This window comes from Cannabis sativa, chromosome 7, assembly GCF_029168945.1.
Source record: "Cannabis sativa cultivar Pink pepper isolate KNU-18-1 chromosome 7, ASM2916894v1, whole genome shotgun sequence".
Lineage (NCBI taxonomy): Eukaryota > Viridiplantae > Streptophyta > Magnoliopsida > Rosales > Cannabaceae > Cannabis > Cannabis sativa.
This window is the reverse complement of record NC_083607.1, coordinates 5,396,800-5,412,457: the sequence shown is the minus strand read 5'-3', so window position 1 is coordinate 5,412,457 and position 15,658 is coordinate 5,396,800.

Below are 15,658 nucleotides of genomic sequence, written 5' to 3'. Positions count from 1 at the left end.
TATATAAAAAAACTATAAATGCACTGCCCAATATCAAACCCCAAAAAGCTTAAACCGGAGGTGCGAAAGGGATGGTTGTCGTTCGTTGAGGCCTGCGAATGGCTGCCGGTGACAACTCTGGTCGTACGTCGATACCTCTGCTCTTCTCGTCGCTCGGGATTTTGGGTGTTGCGAGCACTGTGATGTGGTCCATTTGGACCATCGTCGTTCACCTAGTTACGCCACCGATCAACAAAAGAGGGAACGACTTCCTCTCCGGAAACCACGATTTCGCCTTTGCTGCTTTCCTCGGCCTAGTCCCTCAGCCGGCCGACGGCTCGGATTTCGCCGAGGCTTGGAAGGAGTACGAAGAAAATGAAGAGAGAAGGGTGGTACAAAGGAGAAGGTTATGAAAATATGCATTTGCAGGGAAGGAGATGGTTTGGGAAAATCAAAGCCAAGTTCAACGTAGCCAAGGGAGAGAGAGAGCGCCGCACAAGGGAGAGAGAGAGAGAGATAGAGATCGGGTAGAGAGAGGAATTTTAGGGTTTCTATTCTAACATACCCCCTTTTATACCTCTTTTTAGTTTTTTTTAATTTGTTTTAATAAATAAATTTAGAGAGGAAAATGGGGTAATAAGTTGATTATATTCAGCTTTTTTTTCCCTTTTTTATTTAGCTTTTTTTTTTCTTTTTTATTTAGCTTGTTTTAATGTATTTTATTATATTTATTTTATATTTTATAATTTAATTCTTATATTGGTTGAAAAATGTTTTAATTGATTGGGAATTGTAATTGAATAAGAAAGAGAAAGTGGCGTGAATAACAAGGATTTGCCATTATTAAATATTTTTTTTATTTTTTATTTTTTTATTAATTTATTAATTACAATTGTATTTTTTTATTAAAAAAATATGTTATGATATAGTGACACGCAAGATGTGTGGGGATATATTTATCCATTCGCGCCTGGCGCGTCACTATATGTCAATATTTTTTATATTAATAAAAATCGGAGATTTTTTTTATTTTACTCTTTAGTGACACTCCATATTTTTAGTGACACACATTACAAGAGACTAACACTAAATTTTTAGAGTCTACTTGTGCATGTCACTAAAAATCACTCTCAACTCTTTAGTGACTCACACTTTTCTGCGCGTCACTATATGGTGTCACTAAAAGGGCAAATTGTAGTAGTGCATAAAACTGTCCCTATATGATCCCTTACCAAAACCGCCACGTACATGGAACATCTACCGATCTTAACATCATAGTTAATTTTAATCCAATCTTCTAGAGGAGGGGACCAAACAGGAGACACAACAGTCAATGCTGAAGCAAACAAGCAAGCCGCATAATCTGTGTAGCAAATAGAGATAGAATCAATAAAGTGCTTCATGTTACTCGAGGAGTTGTTATGTACTTTTTCGTTTTGGGTCTTCCAAATCGTATCCACTACAATCAATGCATATAGGAACAGCTTGTTAGTATCCACTCCTTTTGACTTCAAGTTCCAGAGAAATGTTACCCAATCCCAAACACGGGCTCCAGATTCAAAAACCGGAATAACTCCGTAAGGGGAAGACCTCCAAAGATGGTACGCGAAGTTACAATAGAGGAAGAGATACTCCATCGATTCCTCACTCGCCCCACAAAGAGGATAAGAGATCTCCTCAATACTAATTCTCTCTATTGTGTGACCAACGACCTTCTCTTTCTCTGGTTCTCTCTGATGCGTGGTTGACGATCCACGATAACCACCGTCGAACGGACAGGCGAATAATTTGTGGTTCCTTTGTATTTTTTGTTTATTTTTTGGTAATAAATCAAGTTTTGGTAAAATTTGCATTTTTTGTATTTTTTTTTTTATATGGATCTTATGGGGTACAATGGTGGGTATGATAGTAGTGTAATCTGGAGGTTATGGATGAAGGTCCGATAGTGGTCCGATGTTGGTATAATGATAGATAAAGGTACAATATTAACACAATACATTGCTTTTGGCCTCTACCTCTCATAGTCTTGTACACTCCATTATACTGTACTAATATTAGTTAGGCTTGGCAGTTATTTCTGTTACACATTTGTTTATTTTTTTTAACTGTTAGTTCTATGGTCAGGGGTAGTTTGTTTTTAGGCTGGTTTGTTATTTCGATTGTTAGCTCCTAGTGAGCTTTGTATAAATACATGGTATTGCATCATTCTTTTAAATTAATCAATTCAAGACTTTTCATTCTGTTCAATGTCTTTTTAGTAATATGGTATCAAAATGGGGAAGAGAAGCTTTCCCTAGATCTTGATTTCTTCTTCTCCTCTGTTGTGTCTTATTTTCCAGCGGAGTTACTTCTCATGTTTTGAAGTTTTGTCTAGAACTTCTCTTTCTTGTAGTTCCTTTCCACGGTCAGTGTTTCTTTCCTGATATGGCTTTGTTTCCACCATGGAAACTGACAATCAAACTAAAACTCAAGGAACTGGAGACAATGGCCTGTCTGCTACTGTTGAAGAAGGTGTGAGTCTGACTATGCAGAGTAATCGTGCAAAACAAATGAATCCTCTTGAAGATCCTTAAGATCCTTACTATATTCACCATGGAGACAATCCAGATAACATTCTTGTATCGCAACCACTTTGTCATACATGACCATGTCAACAGGAAGAAGATTGGCAGAGGTAAATTCAAGAATGGGTTGTACATATTGGATTCTAAACTTCATCACTCTCCTATTCTTGTTGTCGCTGCTGATGTCTAGCACTTAAGTCTTGGACATCCCTCAAATAAATGCTTAAAGCTCTTAGATAGAAAAATCAATTGTAATACTCCCAATTTACATAAAGATACTCCTTGTTACATTTGTCCTATGGAAAAACAAAGGAAACTTCCTTTCAAAAATAACATCACTTTTGTTGATAATAACTTTAATTTAATTCATTGTGATATATGGGGTCCCTATCACGTTCAGTCTCACTCAGGTTTCAAATTTTTCTCAGAATTTTTGATGATCGATCCAGATTCACTTGGATATATCTTTTGAAACAAAAATCTGATATGCATTCTGTCATTCCTCAATTCTTGACTTATGTTGAAACTCAATTCAATTATAAAATCGAAAAAAAAAGAAAAATAGATTAGACAATGCCCCCGAGCTTGTTTTTAAAGATTTATTCTCTAAATATGGAATCATGAACGACTTTACCTGTGTTGAAACCCTTAAACAAAATGACATTGCAGAAAGAAAATACCAACATTTATTAAATGTTGCTCATGCTCTTTGTTTTCAAGCACACACACCAATTAAATTTTGGTTTGAATGCATTATGACAGTTGCATTTCTTATAAATCGCATTCCATCTCTTAATTTGAACAACAAAACTCCCTATGAATTATTATTTCAAAAACAACCTGATTATACTCAATTGAAAACATTTGGTTGTCTTGCTTTTGCTTCTATTCTTACTGCTAACAGAACTAAGTTTGCTCCTATAGCAAAAGCTTGTGTCTTTCTAGGCTATCCTCAAGGAGTGAATGGATACAGATATCAACACTTAACAGGTCTTTTTGTCAAGAAATGTGATTTTTCATGAAAATATCTTTCCCTTCTTAAAATTAAATAAAGATACCGGTAATATTGACCCTTTCACTACTATCGCCTTACCTTCTACAGATGTTGCTAATACCCCAGTTAATGATTACCCCACTGACAACACTGCTATCCCTAGTCTCAATTTTCCTGTACAAGACACCAACACAGATACACCAACCTTAGTGAACACATCTACTGATACTTCTACCACACTAGCAGCTACTCCTGAAAGATTAGAAGTGATTCCTCGAAGAACAAGTAGAGCCATAAGGCCTCCGACTTATCTCAGAGATTTTGAGTGCTATTTTATTCTACAAGACAAACACTCTACCCCTCACTCTCTTGATAAATATCTGTCTTATCACAAACTCACTGAATCTTACAAAGCCTTCATTCTTGCAGTGACCTCTCTCAAGGAACCACAAACATATCAACAAGCCATCCAATTCAAACACTGGCTAGATGCTATGAATACATAACTAACAGCTTTGCGCAACAACACATGGATTGTTGTGCCACTTCCCCCACATAAAAAAGCAATTAGATGTCGTTGGGTTTACAAAATCAAGCTCAACATTGACAGCTCTGATGAAAGATTCAAGGCTTGGTTGGTGGCTCAAGGATACACACAACAACAAGGCCTTAATTTCTTTAATACATCCCCAGTGGCCAAATTAAATGGTCACATTCAAATTATTACTTGCAATCTCCACCATAAAACATTGGCATATGCTACAAATAGACATAAATAATGCCTTTTTAAATGGAGACCTCAATGAAGAGGTCTACTCTGTCTTCCTCTACTCCTACAGACGCTAATCTTGTTCGCAAATTACAAAAATTCATATATGGGTTACGACAATCATCCAGGCAATGGTACAAGAAACTCATAGATGCTCTCATTCAAGAAGGATTCCATTAATCTCAAGCTGATTACACCCTTTCCACTAAGGGCTAGAACGATAACTTCATTGCCCTACTACTCGTGTATGTTGATGACATAGTGATCACGGGTCCCAACCTCACCATTATACAACAACTACAAGTATCTCTGCATAACTAGTTCAAGCTCAAAGCTTTTTGCAATCTCAAATATTTCCTAGGCTTTGAGATTGCTCGAACAAAAAAAAGTCTATTCATCTCTCAAAGGAAATATACCTTGTAGGATACATTGGCAGCAAACCAGCTAAGGCCCCCATGGATCCTCAACACAAACTAGATGACCAACAAGGAGAACCTCTAACAAATCCATCAAGCTACAGACAACTCATTGGCAAACTCATGTACTTGACATTGTCCAGACCAGACATTACTTATGCTGTCAATGTCCTAAGCCAATTCATGGCATCACCAAGGACCTCTCACATGCAAGCCTTACATCACCTAATAAGATACTTAGCAGAATCCTCTTTACATCTCAGAGAATTTTTTTATTTCGATTGGGAATCATGTTCAATCACAAGATGATCAACAATGGGTCTTTGCATCGTCTTAGGTGATTGCCTCATATCCTGGAAAATAAAGAAACAACCTACTATTTTGAGAAGCTCAATTGAAGCTGAATACATGGCCCTTGCTGCAACCACAAGTGAAATAACATGGCTACAATATCTACTCAAAGACCTATACATACAACAAACTAATCCCTCCTTCATTTATTGTGACAATCAATCTGCAATTCACATTGCTAATATTCCCACCTTCCATGAACGCACCAAACACATTGAATTGGACTATCATTTTATCCGTGACAAAATAAACCAATCAACCATTAGACCCATCCCTATCTCAAGCAATCTACAACTCGCAGATGCCTTCACCAAACCCTTACCTGCATCGATTCTCTCTGCTCACACTAGCAAGATGGCTGTGCACAACATATACGATCCCACCTTCTTTGCGGGGGGGGGGGTGGGATAACACGATACCCCGCTTTTGGCCTCTACCTCTCTTAGTCTTATACACTCCATTATAGTGTATTAATATTGGTTAGGCTTGGCAGTTATTTCTGTTACACATTTGTTTATTCTGTTAATTGTTAATTTTATGTTTAGAGGTAGTTTTGTCTTTAGGCTGGTTAGTTATTTCAGTTATTAGCTCCTAGTGAGCTTTGTATAAATACTTGGTCTTGTACCATTCTTTTCACTTAATCAATTCAAGACTTTTCATTCTATTCAATGTCTTTTTCGTAATAAATATGGTTCGATATTGATCTAATAGTGGTCTGGTAGAATAGAAGAAAAAGAGAGTGGGTGAGATTTTTGATATAAGAGTAGTAATTTGGAGAAATATATATATATATATATTTATATAAGAAAAAAAAAATCTAATATCCCTTTTTAATATTCTTCTAATTATAAGAGTGGGTCTAATAGTGGTACGATAATTTTTGTTATTTTTTTTTGCCTAATGTATATAAGTTTTATCAAATTTTTCTTTTAATATTCCTCTTATAAATCAAATGAAATTTATTATTGTAATATATTTTTTCTTCTTCGTTTTGTTTCATAATTAAGAAAGAAAAATAAGACCTTGTTAAACTTACATTTTTTTCCTAAAACATTCAAATGTAATTATGATTAAATAATATCAACAATCAATTATATCGTGGTTAAAATATTTGGCAACTCAACAAAAGGCAATTTGATATGACATCCAATTAAAGTTTAATCATTATTATAAATTTCTAGGATAGATTAACAGTTATAGAAAATTTTATTTATAATACTTCAAATAAAAAATTAGTATACTAATAAAAATATATATGATTTCAATGTTATTTTTTATTTTTACTTTTATTCTTTTGAAGACTAAATTTGAGTTCCCATAAAATAATTTGAAGTTCGTGAACTACATTTTGTACCAGATCTTAAAAGGGCTATGCGATTGTAGATCGAACTCAAAAAAGTTGTCAATGAAAAATTGTGAAGAAAGGAGAGAGGCAAAGGCAAAGGAGACCTCCAAAGGGGGTGTCGCTAGAGGTGTAGGAAAATATGATCGCCTACTAGAAGGACCAAAACAACATGTACAAATTCAAACATCTGAAATTTTATTTCCATTATAACTTATAATTTAAAAATCTAATGAAAATAAATTTCTTTTAAGTTAGAGGCAAGAGCCGAACAAAACAAAAAATATCAAAGCAAGATGGAAATTTTAAGTGAATGGGGATCCACGACCATTGTTAACCACATTGTCAAGCAGATATATGTTGGGGTTTTATGCCCTAAATAAAATTTTAATTCGATATAATCTTATTTACTAATTAATAAAAGATCAGAATTAATTTTTACTTTTGTATATTTCTTGATTCACATGTTACTTTCATGATTATATGACTAATATATAAATTTCACTAAATCTCAAACATATAGTTATTGAAGATTATAGTATTGTCAACATAGTAGAAAATAATCGTGATCATATGCCTCTAACTATTTAGTCCAACAATTTATTAGTGCATTGGATTTACACTGACGTGATAATCAGAGATGTGGTTTACTTACACTTGAATAAGTCGATGGTCTTTTCCAGGGCATTAGCAAAGTAAACTTGCATAAAATGTATTAGTTATATACATCAGACTGGACTGATATTGACAGTAGAAAATATATTATAAACTTACCGTTATATCTTTTCTAAGTCAATATCACTTAGTTGATCTTAGATCATATGATCTCGATCCCGAGATGATTAATCTTTAACCTAATTGTTGTATTAGAGTTCTTGGACTTGTTTGTTACCGACTTACCTATTAGAATAGCCCATACTTACATCTTGCGAACTTGGTAGTACAATTGAATGGGAGCATAATCATAGATATGGACATCTATAGCTTCTATGTTTGTCTATAAGTAAAACGATAGTTTGCTTAGAGCTTAGCAAAACGTGATAGATAGAAGAGATATTTTTCAATGATTATATTAGTTTACTAAAATATCATTGATAAGAAGCTAAGTGTTTTAAGGATAAAAGATATTGAAGGTATAAATAGTAACTATTTCCCTACTCGACGTAAACCGTGTATAGATGATTATTGATTATTGATTATTGAAATAATGGATAATTTATAGCGCATCTGTATCTGATATATAAAGAATTCTATGTAATCAAGAGTAAGATTCTGAATCTATAATGGAGTCAAGAAAAATTAATAAGTTATGGAATTCACTCAGTAAATTTCAGATCTACTTATTGGGAGCTTGATTTTATAGGCTCATGGTCCCCACATTATTTAATTTAGTATCATCATGTAGATTAAACTAATTAATTTATTTAATCAAATGAAACTCAAAAATTGATAATTTCATATTTGAAAATTTTTACTAAGTTTGGGTTATTTAGAGAAGAAAAGAGAAATAAGAGTTTATTTATTAATTAAGACACTCTGTGTGTCTAACTAATATTTTTATTTAATAATTATTTATAATAATTAATAAATTTATAAATGATCTTTTAAATAATTAGATTTAAAAAGTGGTAAAGTTGGAAAAAGATAATTTATTTCACTTAAGCATAAATGAAACAAAAGTTGGCAAAAATTTAAATCATGAGCTTTCTTTGTGATTTCGGCCATACGAATAGGGAAATTTAATTTTCTATACTTACATATACCTAATATTTTATTCCTAAACTAATACATATCACCATTGAAAATATATGACCACTTTATCTAAAACCAAAAAATACTCCTCTCAAATTTCCCATACTTTTTTTTAGTGCAAAAACATAAAAAAAAAAAAAAAAAATTGGTAGTCCGATAGTGGTCCGATGGTCACCTGATGTTACTTTTGTATGTACAAAAACATTAAAAAAAAAAAAAATTGGTAGCAGATCTGGTCCGATGGGTCCGATGGGTGATCTGATGGGTCCGATGGGTGGTCCGATGGGTGGCCCGATGGGTGGTCTGATGGGTGGCCCGATGGGTGGTCCGATGGTGTAAATGGGGGTATTTTAGGGATATTATAAAAGTTGTCATATCTTACAAATATTAGTTATTATTTGTTTATAAAAAAATTTTTAACCAAAATGTAAGCATAAAAAATCAAATTTCCCTAGGAATATTGAGACCAATGTCTTTTACTTTAGTCCATCTCATCTAAAGCTTACCCTAGTGTGTGGTTATATAAGGAAAAAGATGAGAGTTTTGTCAAAAAAAAAAACATATTCTAAGTGATTCTAGACTAAAAATAACAAGAAATAGCTCTCTCTTTCTCTCTCTTATAAGTTTTTTAAATACACGAGTACATTCTCCTCTCAATTTCATGGCTTCCAAATTTGCCCACACCAGGGCCGTCTTAGATATTTTGGAGGCCTAGTTCTAATTTTAAAAAGTAGGAATAATTACAGAAGGCACAATTTTTTGTAAAATATTTACATTTTTACGTTCAAAGAATGTATTTTTACATTTTTACGGTTTTCCAAAAAATAACACGAAAACAACATAAAATTAACAAGAAAACAACATAAAAGTAACATGAAAATAACATCAAAATAACAACAAAAAAATAACAAAAAATAACATACATATAACAAAAAATATACAACAAATGAACAAAATTTCAACATAAAAAGACCGTATTTAATGTAAATAAAATCAAAAAAATCTTAAAAATGTTTAAAATTCCGTGAAACCGTATTTTTGTTGTTTTTGTGCATTTCTGAAATTAACTCTAAAAAGTAGGCCCCTAACAAAAAAAATTATAATTTGTAGATAATATTTTTAAATATTATCATATTACGAAAATATATTTTACATAACTAAGCACCCAAAAACTTAAACAATTTTATTAAAATTGTTGTTATTTCTAATACAACTTCAAGCTAATATCAAATATTGTGAAAAAAGAAATTGAAACACATTAAATAAGGAAAAACTTTTTTTTTTTTATTTGAAATAACCAATTAGTGGAAGATTGAGTTAAAAAAATCTTAAAATGTCATATTGAGCCTTTTTAATATGTGGGCCCTGTGCATTAGCACGGGTTAATGGCCGGCCCTGGCCCACACTATTTAAAGTAGTACTCAAATATTTGTAGAAGGTTGTAAAGATTTTTTGCTTATCAGTTTAATGAAAAAATTAAGGTTCATCGCTTACCCTGATATAGAAAGGAAATAAATGGTTTCGGAATGAGTCACTAATTTTCGCTGCAATTAATGTAAGAAATTTGAAGCTTTATATGTATTTATTATTCATTTTATTATTTCATATTTTAAGATGTTAGATTATATTTATAATCAAACATATGATAGTAAATATATCCTAATAAAACAAGCTGTTTTTTTTTTTTTTGAGATATTATTGTGACTGTAAATATATGAAATTATTCTGTAAAAGTCTAAAAATTAAAGAGAAAAATAGTAAAAAGAATTACATTTTTCCCCATCATATATCAGAGTATTAAACTGGAATCAACGCTATTAAATGTGATAAGCATCGGTTTCAGTTAAACACTTATAAACGACCATCAGGAATTGACAAGAAAAGGCCTTAGCGACTATGTAGAACGGTCACTTATACTCTTCTATTTTGTCATCAGTTACAAACAGTCAAAAATGCTTATTATTGAATATCTGTAATCTATGCCTATTATGAATTGACGATAATAATTTATTTAGCTGTATACTTAAAACAGTCATCTAAACCCTAAGTCTTCTTTCAAATTAGTTTTATATTAGAAGTATTTTGACCAAAACTATTATATGAATATACCATCTTTCTCTCGAAGCTCTTTTTTAAAAGTTATTTTTTTCTTTTTGTATCCTTCTTTTTCTAGTATTCTCCAGGCCATTTAAAAATCTTTATGTAAATAATTCATATTATGTACTACACTTTATTTTTTACCGAACACTAACACTTACACAATGTTAGTGATATGTAATCAATGAATTGAATGCAAAGCTCCAGGCCCTGATGGTATGTCAGTTCTGTTCTTTAAACACTACTGGGAATCGGTGGGGTCTGACTTCTGTGAAGCAGTTTCCAACTTCTTCAACTCTGGGCGTATGCACAAAGGAATTAATGCCACTAATATCGTCCTGATCCCCAAGGTGCAGAACCCGAAAAGACCAAACCACTTCCGCCCAATTTCTCTGTGCAATGTGGTCTACAAGGTGATCTCTAAGATAATTGCAAATAGGATCAAGCCCCTGCTTTCTCAGATTATCTGCCCTACCCAGGCTGCTTTTGTTCCAGGCAGAGCTATTCAAGATAATAATGTGATAGCCCAGGAAATAATTCACTCCTTTAATAGAAAGAAAGGCAAAGAAGGTTTGTTTGCAATCAAGATTGACCTAATGAAAGCTTATGACAAGATGAACTGGGGATTTATTGACCATGTTATGGAATGCTTTGCGGTTCCCCAAGAGTTCAGATCTTGGGTTTCCCAATGCATTGCCACCACCTCCCTTAATGTCTGCATAAATGGTGGATCGGTTGGAAAGATTATTCCCTCTTGTGGTCTTAGGCAAGGCGACCCTCTGTCCCCTTACTTGTTCATATGGGGTGCGGAAATTCTCTCTAGGCTTTTAGAGGCTGCCCTTAACTCAAAAACCATTAGTGGAATCAGGTTAAGTAGAGGAGGCCCGACTCTTTCTCACATTTTCTTTGCGGATGATCTAATCCTTGTGGGCAAAGCCAATTTAGAGGAGGCCAAAGGCTTTTGGGATTGCATTGAAAAGTTTTGTGCTTGGTCAGGCCAAAAGGTAAATAAAATGAAGACCTCTATTTTCTTTAGTAAAAATACCCCTAATGCCATGAAACAGAGGATCAAGGAAACGCTGGGAGTTGGATCACCAGAAGGTAACGTTAAGTACCTTGGGCTCCCCTTATTCAGATCTAGACAAAAAGACGCTGATTTTAACTTTATTCTGGATAATCTGACTGAGAAACTTCATGGGTGGAAGGCAAAGACGCTCTCCAAAGCGGGGCGAGCGACTCTTATAAAGTCGGTGGGGTTATCTTTGCCTCTGTATGCTATGCAAACTACCAAGTTGTCTAACCGACTTGCAGCCAAGGTTGATGGGCTGGTGCGTGATTTCTGGTGGGGCGCGGAGAAAGGGAACCATGGTCTGTACCTAAAAGCTTGGGATAAACTTTGCCTTCCTAAGTCATTAGGAGGTCTAGGTTTTCGCAAATCCAAAGAAATGAATCAGGCTTTCCTTGCTAAATGGGGATGGAACCTCCTTTCAGGTAATAAATCTTTATGCTGCCGTATCCTCGAAGCCAAATACCTGAAGGGCAAATCTTTCCTAGAGTGTGATTCGAAGCCCTCTGATTCGTGGTTTTGGAAGAATGTGACAAAGTCCAAATCTATTATTCGAAAAGGTGCTTGCAGGCTTGTTTCAACGGGTCAGGAGACGAACATCTGGTCTGATCCTTGGATTCCGCATATAAAAGGTTTTACTCCTTCTCCGGTGGGACCGGTTCTGAATAGAGAGGCAAAGGTTGCTGAGTTATTAGAGCCTAATGGTGGATGGAACATCCAAAAGCTGAATTGTTTTTTCGATCGTAATACTGTCTCTGCAATCCTTAAGGGAGGAAACCCTACCGGCACGGGCAAAGACAGCTGGTTCTGGACCTTGGAAAGTAATGGTCGTTTCTCCTGTAAATCAGCCTATCGTGCTCTGGCCGAGGAGAGAGTGAATCCAGTTGAGGTGGCCCCCTCCATGTGGAATAAACTTTGGAATTGCAAAATACCGGAGAGGCTCAAGGTCCTTTGGTGGTGTATTCTTTCTAAAGCCCTGCCGATCCGCTCGGCTATAAGTAGGAGATTTCCTATAGAAGATGAGAGGTGCCCCCTGTGTGGAACGGAAGTAGAAACTATGGAGCACCTTTTCCTATCTTGTAACTTCGCATTTCACCTTTGGCGGTCCTCTCCTTGGGGTATTTATCCCATTTGTGACACTGGCATTCGGGTGTGGGATTGGGTTAAATTCTTATGGGATCTAAACAGAAAAGGCTTGAATGTCCAAGAGGTTTTCCTATATGCCTCGCTGATAGTTGACACAATATGGCGGACTCGGAATGATAAGGTACATAATAATTGTCCTGCAGATATTGTTAAATGTATTGACTATGTTCATTTTTCTTTTGCAGATCATCATGCTCTCCTGCTCCCTTGCCCCATACCGTGTCCTTCGGAGATGTGGTGTCCCCCCCCTCAGGATTGGTTGAAGCTGAATTGTGATATCAGAGTGGGATTGGATAGCATGTGTGCGGCTGTGGTTGCAAGGGATCATGTTGGCAAGGTGATCTGGGTGGTTACTTCTAAGATGGACTTTTCCAGTGCTCTCTGTGGGGAAGCAATGGCGTGCTGTCTGGCCCTTCAGGAAGCAAAAGTTCGAGGTGTCAAGTATCTTATTCTGGAGAGTGATTCGAGGGTGGTAATCAATGCTCTTAATGGGAAGGAGTCCCGTTGGGAGATTGATAACTTCGTCTCCTTTTGTAAAATCACATCCCCTTTCTTTATTGGTTGTAGTTTTGATTATGTTAGTAGACGCTGTAATTTTATGGCCCATAATGTGGCTAAGTGGGCGTTTTCTCTTCAGAGGTTTGGCATTGTGCCTCTTTCCTCCTTGCCCGAAACTATACTTTGTAATGACCGTGAGGTCTAACAGTTTATTTAATCTATCGCACGTACGCTTTTCTTCAAAAAAAAAAAAAATCAATGAATTGAATATTAATAGTTTGTGGGTGGGCGGCTCTATTGTGACATATTTTCCTTCCCTTATTATTTGCGCTATTTTATTTATATTTTAATTTTATTAAAAAATTTCATAGTAAATATAATTTTAAATATTATTTTAAACTCTGTATTTTGTAAAAGCTATTAGTTAGAATTTTTTATTTTGTTAAATGATAAAAATAGACCCTGTATTTTTTAAAATTGTACAAAAAGGATCCTAAGCTGATTTTTTGTTAAAATAAAACTTAATAATAATCTGATTAAGAGATGTTATGACAAAATTAATTATATTTTTTGTATATATTCGTCTTAGAAATTTTCTTAAAGTTGTTTATATTAAAAAATAAAATTATTAAAAATTAAGTTCAGAGTCCTATTTTTACTATTTTGGAAAATATAAGGTTTATTTAACAAAATAAATGGTCCAATTGATAACTTTTGCAAAATACAGGATCCAAAATAGTATTTACTCTATCATACATTATAAGCAGCCATTTACAATAACAATAAATATGAGAAGTATTGGATAATATTGTCATATATGAACGAAATGTATAAATATTGAACTATATCTTTATATATTAAAAGTGTCTATCTAACGACAATTCTTGGTTTAACGTCAATTCTTGGTTTAACGATATTATTTTGTTTCCTCCGTTAACTTTAACAGAATATTCCCAATTAATTATTATTTTTTTAACAAAAATTTTATATTATTTTAAATCATTCGTTTAAATTGATAGATTGAATTCTTCAAATTTAATAACTAACACTAATATAAATAATATTAATAATAGGAGATATTTAGGATTTTAACAATATAATCCCGAACTCTCTGTTTGAAAAATAAAAATATATAATATAAGATAGAAATTTCAGTCGATTATTTTCTTCTTCTATTTTTATTTTTCTTGGTGAACTGCGATTTTGGGCTTCAAATCTTAACACCTTCTCTCTCCTCTCTAGATCTTACGCCACCGTTGATGGCGGTTCAGCCCTCTCCAACCAGAATCTCCTCCAATAGCTGTGTTCACCAGCAGTAGCAGTGTAGTATCAGCTTTTCAAAGAATATATATTTACTATGTATGATTACTATGTTTTTAAATATTATATTGTGCCAGAATATAAAATATCATTACACATTATAGATATCTAATAAAGCAGTGTATTTATGGGAATTGCATTTGGAACTCAGTGTATTTTTATTTATATATACTGTAAGATCCTTTCTTTTTTCTATACAACCAAACAGAGTGATACTATATTCATCGAACCGGAGAAGCTACAGTCGCGCGTCCCCGTCGATTGCCAGAGCAGGCTGGCTTTTGGGTCTTGGAGAAAAGAAGAAGACAAGCTTGCCCGATATAGTTAACACGAGTTAGTCAGTTTTGCACGAACCTGTGAAAGAAGTTGAAGTTGTGGGTTAGGCTCCACAATGCGACAAACTGCGGAGGCTCGACAGTTCGATAAGCGACGAGAAGAAAATATAATCGGTACACTGTTTCACAGTTTGTTTGCATCTCAGAATCGTGTACTATACATTGATAAGTTTAAGGTTAAATGCACCAATCGTGTACTATGACCCTTATATTATTTGTTATCTTTTTTATCTGGTACAACTTATGTACTCAAATTTCATATATATTGTTCATTGGGTCTACATTAATTTCATTTTTTTTTCTTTAATTTTGTATTTCATTTGGGTGATTTGATATCAGAAAGGAGATTTGTAAAGAGCAATGTCATCTTCTTCATCGAAAATATTGGATTTGGAGAGGACTTCTACCAAGATTCTCTCACATTTACGGTGTACACTTCATTTTCTCTCAATTTACAGTATTTTTCACTGAAATTTTGTTAGATTCATCAAATTAATTCCTTTATTTAATATAATAGTTAATTCACTCTAAATGTTTGTAGAAATGTCTCACTGATTTAGTTCTAAACCCATAAAAGTAGGTGAAGAACAAAGAAGACAAAAAGGAACAGCTGGTTGGGAGAAAAATTCTTTATAGCTTTTGAGTACTAAATCATGCTTTTTCTAAATAATTAAATGGGTTTACTTGAAGCTTTGAGTAAATTTGTATTATGTTTACCAGAATATGCTCAATAATTGTAATTTTGATTTAATTTCAGCGATGTAATCTCACTAATTACATGATTGTAAGAAGGATAATTGAGTGTGGTATATTTTTGTTTACAATATTTATTAATTGTTATTTAGACTTTTATTTTATGTGAATTAAGATACTCTACAGGTCTGAATTCGAAGAACACAAATTTAATTTTAGTTAGTTGCTTACAGTAGGAAGATAATCTTATACCTGGTTGGTTTTGTATTTAATTCACATTCTACATTTTGAACTTTGAGCTACCATCCTATTCTTTGTAATTGAGTTATGTTTGGA